The following is an 11,423-nucleotide window of genomic DNA, read 5'->3' as shown; positions in this document are numbered from 1 at the left end:
TAGAACATTTGGCTATAGCTATTCGTGAATCACCTAATATTCTAGGTATTACCCATGGGGAGAGGACGTATAAAGTATCATTATATGCTGATGATTTGTTATTATATATATCTGACCCTGAAAGATCTATTCCTGCTATTTCATCTTTGCTTGCTCAATTTAGTAATTTTTCTGGTTATAAATTGAATTTTAACAAGAGTGAACTATTTTCATTAAATATGCAAGTTCCAATTTATAAACATTTACCATATAAAATTGTTACAGATTATTTTACTTACTTAGGTATTAAAATTACTAAAAAACATAAAGATTTATTTAAGGTTAACTTTTTACCTTTAATTGATCAAATTAAGCAACTTGCTATTAGGTGGTCTCCACTATCTTTGTCATTGGTTGGTAGAGTTAATGCTATTAAGATGATGATACTACCTAAATTCTTATATTTATTTCAAGCATTACCAATTTTTATTCCTAAAGCTTTCTTTGATACTATTGACTCCAAAATATCTTCTTACTTGTGGCAGAACAAAAATTCTAGATTGGGCAAAAAATATTTACAGAAGCCTAAGAAGGCTTTACCAAACTTAAGATTTTACTATTGGGCAGTCAATATACGGTATTTAATATTCTGGACACAAGAATGGACTATAGCTACTTGCCCACAATGGGTAAATTTGGAATGTAAATCTGTGCAAGATTTTTCACTGATTTCAATCTTAGGATCTTCACTTCCTTTTTCTTTATTCAAATTGAATAAACGGATAACTAATCCTATAGTCAGATATACATTACGAACTTGGTTTCAATTTCGTAAATTTTTTGGTTTGAATAAATTTATTTTATCATGTCCTATAATATCTAATTATTTTTTTCAGCCTTCATCTATGGATCAAGCTTTTCTTTTACGGAAAACAAAAGGTATAACATATTTTCATGATCTGTTTCTGGATGATAACATTATGTCCTTTGAACAGCTATCTAATAAATATAATTTACCTAAAACCCATTTTTTTAGATATTTGCAAGTTAGAAATATTTTGTATAATGAGTTACAGTCTTTTTCGAAAGAATGTCCATTGGACATTACAGAAAGAATTTTAGCCCTTAATCCTTATCAAAAGGGTCTAGTAGCCATCATTTATAAGATGATCATGAATTTACAGTCAGATGCATCAGAAAAAATTAAGAAGGAATGGCAAGAAGAGTTGCATTGTCCTATATCTGCTGAGCAATGGGATAAAATTTTAATTTGTTAAATTCATCCTCTATTTGTGCTAAACATGCCCTAATACAATTTAAGGTTGTACATAGAACTCATATGTCTAAGGATAAACTGGCTCGATTTTATTCTCATCTTAATTCAACCTGCGATAGATGTCATTCTGATGTTGCTTCATTGACTCATATGTTCTGGTCTTGTCCTTGATTACCAAATTATTGGAAAGATATTTTCAGTATTATTTCAAGAGTTTTAAATATTAATTTCCAACCGCATCCTCTTACTGCAATTTTCGGTTTACCAATGACGGATAATAACCGTTTATCCGCTTAATCTCAACGAATGATTGCATTTGTTACATTAATGGCTAGAAGATCTATTTTATTGAATTGGAAAGAAATTAATCCTCCAACTGTATTTCAATGGTTTTCTCAAACTATTTCTTGTTTGAGTTTAGAAAAAATTAGAAGTGTGGTTTTTGATCCTTCAGTTAAATTTGAAGAAACTTGGAGACCTTTTATTCAACATTTTCATATGAGTTGAATTGTCTTTTCCTAAACCTTACTTATATTATCCTTAATTATTTGGAGTTATTGGCACTACTGTATATGTACTTAATATTATTCAATGGTCCATGTTGGTTAGTGTTTTTTTTTTGTTTTTTTTCTCTCTCTTTTTTTTGGGGTTTTTCTTTTTTTTTCTTTTTACTTCTTTGTTCATTAATGTTCTGAGTTTGAGAGGTTATATATTTTTATTATTATATATCTGAATGTCTATTTAAACTATTAATTATGTATTCTCAAACACTTTGTATTCATGTTTCATTTATGTTTGTTTAAAACTAATAAAAAGACTTAAAAAGAAAGAAAAGAAAGATAACTTAACCTTACTATCCCTATTGAGAATTAGGATAAAATTCTTCAATTAGTTAATACATCATCTATATGTGCTAAACATTCATTAATACAGTTTAAAGTTGTGCACAGGGCTCATATGTCCAAGGATAAATTGGCTCACTTTTATTCCTATATAAATCCTATTTGTGACAGATGTCATTCTGAGATAGCGTCTTTAACTCATATGTTCTGGTCGTGTCCGCTTTCGAAAAAATATTGGAAAGATATTTTTGATATTATTTCTGCGGTATTGAACATTGATTTACAACCTCATCCTATTACTGCAATTTTTGGTTTACCAATGATGGACTCAATCCATTTATCATCTTCTGCTTGTCAAATGATTGCATTTCTTACACTAATGGCTAGAAGATCTATTTTGTTGAATTGGAAAGAAATTGATCCTCCTACTGTATTTCATTGGTTTTCTCAAACTATGTTATGTCTAAATTTAGAAAAAATATAAGTGGTGTATTTGATACTTCTATTAAATTTGAAAAGATATGGAGACCATTTATTCAATATTTTCATATGATGTAATATGACCCTGTTCCAGGCCTATTTGATTTTCCAGTTTCGATTTTATATATGTTGAGAGGATCGGAGTTGATGACACTGATGATTTTGTATTTCTGTGAGATATTATAAACAGCCCTTTTTTTCTTTTTCCATTTTTTCTTTTCCCATTTTTTTTTTCTCTTTTCTCTTTTTTCTGTTTTTTTTATTATATATATTGTGATATACCTAGGTTTGCCTTGTTTATTTGTATATTGTATCGCCCATGATTTGGGAATACTCATCTATACAGTAATCATTGCTTATGTATTCCTTCATGTTCAATTGAAATGTGTATGTTTGTAATCCCATTATCTATGTATCAATTTTATTTTGTTGATATTAATAACAATAATAAAAAGATTGCAAAAGAAAGAAGAGCCGCCAACCATGGCTGATAAGCCCCATCTGCCTGAAATGACTGGTTTTTAAGGCACCAGTAACCTGCCTTTACCCTTTCTCCTGTCAGTAGAAATGGTTCTACTGGGCTTAGTAGTTAAGCCACACGTGAAGGCCAGGAGTTGGACTTGGTTGTCAGAGGCTATTTCAGACACATGGCATTTAATAGGTCGTAGGAGCTCACCCCCACTGCCTTCCCTGGCTACAACAACCTTAAGGAACCACTATATATTTAGTATTAGAGAAATTAGTGAGACTGAAGGGTAACATATAGCCAGGCATGATGCTATCCCTCCCAGGATTCAGGAGAGGGAGTGTCTTCATCTCCCAGTCCCATGGATTCTAGAATGGGACCCAAAGATCAGAAGGTGACCAAAAACCTTCAATTGCTTTTCTGAACTTCCCTCCTAAACTGTGGATCTCAGCACCTAAAACTATAAAGGATGCAGACTCGGTACTTTTAACCACCAGCTCAACACATCTTTATTTCACAGTTCAAGGTAAGTTTATTACCAAAGTACATACACGTCACCACATACAGCCATAAGATTCATTTTCTTGTTAGCATTCTCAATAAATCCATTATATTTGGTGGAGCAAACTTGATGTGCTGAATGGCCTACTTCTGCTCCTATATCTTATGGTCTAATACAATAATAACATTACAGAATTAATGAAAGACCACACCAACTCAAGTGTTCAACCAGTGTGCAGAAGACAATAAACTGCAAATACAAAAAAGTAAACTGATATGCAACAAATATAGAGAACATGAGATGACAAGTCCTTGAAAGCAACTCCATAGGTTGTGTGAACAGATGGTGTGCGTGAAGTTATCCCGTTTGGTTCAAGGTCCTGATGGCAGCAAGGGTAAAGACTGTTCATGAACCTGGTGGTGTGAATCATGAGGCTCCTGTATCTTCTTCCTGATGGTAGCAGGGAAAAGAGAGAAGGTCTGGATGGTGGACATCCCAGATGATGGATGCAACCTTCCTGTTAAAGCATTTCAAGTGGATGTGCTCAATGGTGGACAGAATCATAGTTCATCTAAGGGTCGGGGACTGCAAGCAGGCTTGTTTAAAGAAATCTCTGCCCAATTACAATAAGCATATAACCTGCAGGACCTGACGTCCCAAACATACAAGACTGCTGTTATACTAAGATAAGGAATGTCTAATATCCCATCACAGACCAAAAATGATCTGAATGGCATCAGGATGGACTGTTCCTTGTTGGGAGATGGGATCATGCAGTATCGCAGTCGATGGTGGAAGTTAAAATGCACTGAGGACTGTCGAACGCTGCTAATGACAACCCAGGTATAGTGGATCGGAATGGAGAGTGTTGGCAGTGACTGAACCCAGGTGTGGTGGTATGGAATGGTGAGTGTTGGCAGTGACTGAACCCAGGTGTGCTGGTATGGAATGGTGAGTGTTGGCAGTGACTGAACCCAGGTGTGGTGGTATGGAATGGTGAGTGTTGGCAGTGACTGAACCCAGGTGTGGTGGTATGGAATGGTGAGTGTTGGCAGTGACTGAACCCAGGTGTGCTGGTATGGAATGGTGAGTGTTGGCAGTGACTGAACCCAGGTGTGGTGGTATGGAATGGTGAGTGTTGGCAGTGACTGAACCCAGGTGTGGAGGTATGGAATGGTGAGTGTTGGCAGTGACTGAACCCAGCTGTGGTGGTACGGAATGGTGAGTGTTGGCAGTGAATTGAACCCAGGTGTGGAAGATCAGAATGGTGAGTGTTGGCAGTGACTGAACCCAGGTGTGGTGGTATGGAATGGTGAGTGTTGGCAGTGACTGAAACCAGGTGTGGTGGATCAGAATGGTGAGTGTTGGCAGTGACTGAACGCAGGTGTGGTGGTATGGAATGGTGAGTGTTGGCAGTGACTGAACCCAGGTGTGGTGGATCGGAATGGTGAGTGTTGGCAGTGACTGAACCCAGGTGTGGTGCTATGGAATGGTCAGTGTTGGCAGTGACTGAACCCAGGTGTGCTGGTATGGAATGGTGAGTGTTGGCAGTGACTGAACCCAGGTGTGCTGGTATGGAATGGTGAGTGTTGCCAGTGACTGAACCCAGGTGTGGTGGTATGGAATGGTGAGTGTTGGCAGTGACTGAACCCAGGTGTGCTGGTATGGAATGGTGAGTGTTGGCAGTGACTGAACCCAGGTGTGCTGGTATGGAATGGTGAGTGTTGGCAGTGACAGAACCCAGGTGTGGTGGTATGGAATGGTGAGTGTTGGCAGTGACTGAACCCAGGTGTGGTGGATCGGAATGGTGAGTGTTGGCAGTGACTGAACCCAGGTGTGGTGGAATGGAATGGTGAGTGTTGGCAGTGACTGAACCCAGGCGTGGTAGTATGGAATGGTGATTGTTGGCAGTGACTGAACCCAGGTGTGGTGGTATGGAATGGTGAGGGTTGGCAGTGACTGAACCCAGGTGTGGTGGATCAGAATGGTCAGTGTTGGCAGTGACTGAACCCAGGTGTGGTGGTATGGAATGGTGAGGGTTGGCAGTGACTGAACCCAGGTGTGGTGGTATGGAATGGTGAGGGTTGGCAGTGACTGAACCCAGGTGTGGTGGATCAGAATGGTCAGTGTTGGCAGTGACTGAACCCAGGTGTGGAGGATCGGAATGGTGAGTGTTGGCAGTGACTGAACCCAGGTGTGCTGGTATGGAATGGTGAGGGTTTGCAGTGACTGAACCCAGGTGTGGTGGTATGGAATGGTGAGTGTTGGCAGTGACTGAACCCAGGTGTGGTGGATCAGAATGGTCAGTGTTGGCAGTGACTGAACCCAGGTGTCCTGGTATGGAATGGTGAGTGTTGGCAGTGACTGAACCCAGGTGTGGTGGTATGGAATGGTGAGTGTTGCCGGTGACTGAACCCAGGTGTGGTGGTATGGAATGGTGAGTGTTGCCGGTGACTGAACCCAGGTGTGGTGGATCGGAATGATGAGTGTTGGCAGTGACTGAACCCAGGTGTGGTGGTATGGAATGATGAGTGTTGCCGGTGACTGAACCCAGGTTCAGAGGAACTCCAGTCTGCCGTGTAGAGACGGAAACAGATGGTTTTACGAAGGGATTCCAATAGAGCATCAGTGGCACAACCAAGTGACAGCACGAGTCAAATCATTCTCAACTCAACGGACCCCATGACAGGCGCTATTCGGGAGTCAGCTTTAAATAATCACAGAATGCAGAAAACCCATGCCTGCCACATTTAACTGACCAGATTATACAGAGAACACAGGGTTTAATGTCTCTCATTACAAGGTCAATTAATAATTACACTTGTTCGAGAAACCTCAATGCTCCACACTCTACAGCATGTTGCAGAGGTCTGCAGGGCTCATGACAGTCTTTGTCTTTTATTTTCATATTTATCTTTACTGTTTATGCACATGGCATTGACATGGTTGCTTACAGAGGATACCTAATAGTCTCAGTGTCACACTAACCACGACACTGCAGTATTGTACTTCCCTGTGGCCCACTGCTGAAACCCAGGATTCAACCAGGAACCTTTCAGTTTAACGCTCTCCCTATTGACCTATTTCTGCTGACAGATCTGCCTTTTTGAGGGTTACATCTATCTTGTACCTCCCCATTCTTGGGTCTGCAGGATTGTATTTCCCCTGTGCTTTAAACCCCACTGTTGCTGTATCTGCGGTATTGTACTCCTCCACTCCCTCATCCCTCACCATTGCAGAATATTATTTATTCTATTTCATTGAGAGATCCAGCGAAGAACAGGGACTTCTGGCCCACCAAACTATGCTGACCAGGAACCCCCTGATTTAACCACAACCTAGTTGTGTGATGATTTAAAATACCAATTAACCTACTAATCAGTGTGTCATTCAACAGAGCAGCCAGAGGAAATCCATGTGCACAATGGAAGGCTCTCCCAACTGAGCTATTTCAGCTGACATATCTGCATTGTTGTCGTTTGCTACTCTTGTGTACCTCACCATTGCAGCATCTGCAGTGTTGTATTTCCCTGTGCTTTGTACCTCACCGGTCCATCATCTGCAGTATTGTAGTTCTTCTGTGATTTAAAACTCTCCATTCTTGTGTATGTGGTATTTTATTTCTCCTCTGCCTTGTACCTCACAGCTCCAGTATCAGTGGTATTGTATTTCCCCATGCTTCATTCCTCACCTTCTGGACTCTGCAGTATTGTACTTCTCAACTTTCCAGTAAATGTGGAATTGTGGTTCTCCTCGTCCTTATACGTCACCATTCCTGTATCTTTAGAATTATATTTCTCCTGTGCTTTATATCTCACCATTCCTGTATCTGCAGAATTGTATTTCTACTGTGCTCTGTAACTCACCATTGTTTTATCTGCAGAATTGTACTTCCCTGTACTTTGTACCTCACCGTTCCTTTATCTGTAGAACTGTGGTTCTCCTTCGCCCTATACCTCATCATTGCTGCATCTGCAGTATTGTACCTTCTCTCTGCCTTAGACCATAAGAGATGGGAGCAGAATTAGGCCATTCAGTCCATCAAATCTGCTCTGTCATTTCCACCATGGCTGATCCTGGATCCACCCCACCCCCCAACAACTCCATACACCTGTCTCCTTACCATATCCTTTGATACCCTCACCGATCAGAAATCTATCAATTTCTGCTGAAACATACCCACGGGCTTGTCCTCCACTACAGTCTGTGACAGAGAATTCCACAGATTCACTGCTCTCTGGCAACCTGTAAATTAATCTTCTGGGAGTCTTGTAGAAGTACCTCTGATGTTTGAACCTTCTCCCCATTTAGATAATGGTCTGCACTATTGTTCCTGCTTTATATCATTGGCTAGTTTGCCCTCATTTACAAATGTGAAGTTACCCTTATTACATTCCTTTTTCAGCTCCCTGTGCAATCTCAGCCCCACATCTTGGCTACTATTTGAAGGCCTACATATGATTCCCATAATAGTTTTTTTTACCCTTGTAGTTTGTAAACCCACACACAAAGATTCAACATTCTCTGACACTATGTCACCTCTTTCTAAAGTTGTAATTCCATCTCTTACCAACAGAGGCACACTACCGCCTATCCCTTCCTGCCTGTCCTTTCCGTACAAAGTATATCCTTTGATATTAAGCTCCCAACAATCACCTTCTTTCAGCCACGACTCAGTGATGCCCATAATGTCATACTGACCAATCTCTAATTGCACCACGGGTTTATCCACATTATTCCGAATGCTAAGGGCATTTCAATACACTTTCAGTCCTGCATTCTTCACCCTTTTGAATTTTGCTTCTGTGGTACAATTTAACTCTTTGCTCTGTCTGCATTTGCACCCAATCATTTGCTTGTCCTTCCTTAAATTCATGTTACACCCATCTTCTACTTGTAAACCGGCTGGCTCATCCTCAGCTCTATCACACTGGTTCCCATTCCTCACCATATTAGCTTAAACCGTTCCCAACTGCTCCAGTGAACCTGCACGCAAGAATATTGGTCCTCCTCGGCTTCAAGTGCAACCCACCCCTTTTGTGCAGGTCAGATCTGCCGCAGAAGAGCTCCTAATTATCCAGAAGTCAGAATCCTTGCACTCTGCTCCAATTCTTCACCCACGCATTTATGTGCCACCTCATTCTATTCCTATCCACTATTACGTGGCACAGGCAACAATCCCGAGATTACTACCCTTGAGGTCCTGCTTCTCAGCTTCCTTCCTAACCCCCTGTATTCTGTTTTCAGGACCTCCTCCCTTTCTCTACCTATGTCATTGGTACCAATATGTCAAGTCCAGTCACTTTTTATTGTCATTTCGACCATAACTGCTGGTACAGTGCATAGTGAAAATGAGACAACGTTTTACAGGACCATGGTGTTACATAAAACAGTGCAAAAACTAGACTGAACTATGTAAAAAAAACAACACAGAAAAAAACTACACTAGACTACAGACCTGCCCAGAACGCATAAAGTGCTCAAAACAGTGCAGGCATTACAGTAAATAATAAACAAGACAATAGGGCAGTAAGTTGGTGTCAGACCAGGCTCTGGGTATTGAGGAGTCTGATAGCTTGGGAGAAGAAACTGTTACGTAGTCTGGTCATGAGAGCCTGAATGCTACGGTGCCTTTTCCCAGATGGCAGGAGGGAGAAGAGTTTGTATGAGGGGTGCATGGGGTCCTTCATAATGCTGTTTGCTTTGCGGATGCAGCGTGTAGTGTAAATGTCCGTGATGGTAGGAAGAGAGACCCCGATGATCTTCACAGCTGTCCTCACTATCCTCTGCAGGGTCTTGCGATCCGAGACATTGCAATTTCCGAACCTGGCAGTGATGCAGCTGCCCAGGATGCTCTCAATACAACCCCTGTAGAATGTGATGAGGATGGGGAATGGGAGATGGACTTTCCTCAGCCTTCACAGAAAGTAGAGAGGCTGCTGGGCTTTCGTTGCTATGGACCTGGTGTTGAGGGACCAGGTGAGATTCTCCGCCAGGTAAACACCAATTTGGTGCTCTTAACGATCTCTACTGAGGAGCCACTGATGTTCAGTGGGGAGTGGTCACTCTGTGCCCTCCTGAAGTCAACAACCATCTCTTTTGTTTTGTTCACATTCAGAGACAGGTTGTTGGATCTGCACCAGTCTGTTAGCCGCTGCACCTCCTCTCTGTAAGCTGACTCGTCGTTCTTGCTGTTGAGACCCACCACAGTCGTGTCATCGGCAAACTTGATGATGTGGTTCGAGCTGTGTGTTGCAGCACAGTCGTGGGTCAGCAGAGTGAACAGCAGTGGACTGAGCACACAGCCCTGGGGAGCCCTCATGCTCAGTGTGATGGTGTTGGAGATGCTGCCTTCGATCCGGACTGACTGAGGTCTCCCAGTCAGAGGTACCATGACCTTTGGCTGATCTCCCTCCCATTTCAGGATATTGTGGACGCACTCAGAAACAACATGAACCCTGGCACCTGGGAGGCAAACTACCATCCGTATTTCTTTGCCACATCCCAGAATCACCTGTCTGTCCTCCAGACTATAGAGTCGCCTATTACTGCTACCAACCTTGTCAGTTCCCCACCCTCCTGGGCCACAGGACCAGACTGAGTGCCAGAGACCCAGGTAGATTTCCCACCCCCTCCCTGCCAACATTATTCAAAATGGAGTAGTTATTGTTGAAGGGGCTGGCCACAGGGGTGCTCTCCACCATCTGAAGTTCTCCCTTCCCTCTCCTGACAGTCACCCATTTATCTGTCTCCTGTAGCCTTTGGGTGACTACCTCCCTGTAGCTTCTCCTGTAGCCTTTGGGTGACTACCTCCCTGTAGCTTCTCCTGTAGCCTTTGGGTGACTACCTCCCTGTAGCTCCTGTCTATCACTGCCTCACTTTCCTTAACAAGCTGAAGGTCATCAAGATACAGATCCAGTTCCCTAACACAGTCTCTCAGGAGCTGCATCTCGATGCACCGGGTGCAGATGTGGCCATTGGGGAGGCAGGTAGTCTCGTGGAAATCCCACATCTGATACCCAGAACAAAACATTGGCCCTGTAGTCATACCCCCTATTCACTCCAGATTTAAATAATAAATAAGGAGTGAGATTATCTACATACCTTGCTTCTGCCTGTTCTTGCTGAAGCCCTGTTGAGCCAAAGCCTTACCACTCTGACTCAGACCACTCTGATGATGACGGCTCCATTAGATGGTACCGCACTTTTATAAAGACTGTTTTAAAAGCTTTTTACCTGACACGAACACGAACGCTTCTACTGCGTTCAATGACGCGCGCCGAGAAAACCTCCTGCTTATTGAAGCTCTTCGGCTCGTCCTTCACCACTACAGAATATTATTTATTTTATTTCACTGAGAGGTACAGCGCAGAACAGGGCCATCCAGCTCACCCAGCTGTTCCACCTAGGAATCCACCAATTTAGCCCTCACCTAATTGTGCTATGGTTTAAAAAATACGATTAACCTACTAACCAGTCTGGCTGTGGACAGTGGGATGGTGTACATGGGCAGGATGTACAAGCTTACTTACAGAAGATGCCACAATTGAATTCCAAACTCTAACACTATGAGCTGTAACAGTGTCACACTAACTGCTATGCTATCATGGTTACAATAAATATGTAGCAGTGCCGAAACCCAGGATTGAACCAGGGACCTTTAGATCTTCAGTCTAACGCTCTCCCAACTGAGCTATTTCGGCTGATATGTCTGCATTTTTGCAGTTTCACCTCTGTCTTGTACCTCACCATTCCAGTATCTGCAGTGTTGTATTTCCCTCTGCATGGTATCTCACCATTCCAGCTTCTGCAGTATTGTAGTTCCTTAAACCTCACCCTTCCAGTATCTCAAAATCAGAATCAGGTTCATTATCACCG

General features: G+C 42.0%; 1 non-coding gene across 1 annotated transcript; it reads right to left on the bottom strand.

Annotated features, from left to right (window-relative positions):
* Positions 1–11,175: 11,175 nt before the first annotated feature.
* Positions 11,176–11,248, bottom strand: trnaf-gaa (transfer RNA phenylalanine (anticodon GAA)). Its single transcript has one exon. It is a non-coding gene; the product is annotated as a tRNA-Phe (tRNA).
* Between the last annotated feature and the right edge of the window lie 175 nt (positions 11,249–11,423).

The sequence above is a fragment of the Hypanus sabinus genome, chromosome 18, assembly GCF_030144855.1.
Source record: "Hypanus sabinus isolate sHypSab1 chromosome 18, sHypSab1.hap1, whole genome shotgun sequence".
Classification (NCBI taxonomy): Eukaryota; Metazoa; Chordata; class Chondrichthyes; order Myliobatiformes; family Dasyatidae; genus Hypanus; species Hypanus sabinus.
Note: the sequence above shows the minus strand (reverse complement) of the source record. Positions and strands in the feature narration are given on the sequence as shown.